Below are 239 nucleotides of genomic sequence, written 5' to 3' on the forward strand. Positions count from 1 at the left end.
CCTGCAGCACGGACTACACTGCCCATGAGGCTACATTCTTTAGGGCTATGCCTGTAGCATTCTGCCTATTAGCTTAGCATAACAACAACAACAAGGGTGACACGCGCTCTCTCACCCAGGAAACGCAAGTCGCAGAGAGAGCGCGCGTCACCCTTTAACCATGGCAACCGTAATGCTACCACCTGTAACAACAGAACGTAGCTGTCAAACAAAACCCAAACAGTCCTGACCCGCGACAA

The sequence above is a fragment of the Haplochromis burtoni genome, unplaced genomic scaffold (assembly GCF_018398535.1).
Source record: "Haplochromis burtoni strain Fernald_Lab_line unplaced genomic scaffold, NCSU_Asbu1 Contig_337, whole genome shotgun sequence".
Classification (NCBI taxonomy): Eukaryota; Metazoa; Chordata; class Actinopteri; order Cichliformes; family Cichlidae; genus Haplochromis; species Haplochromis burtoni.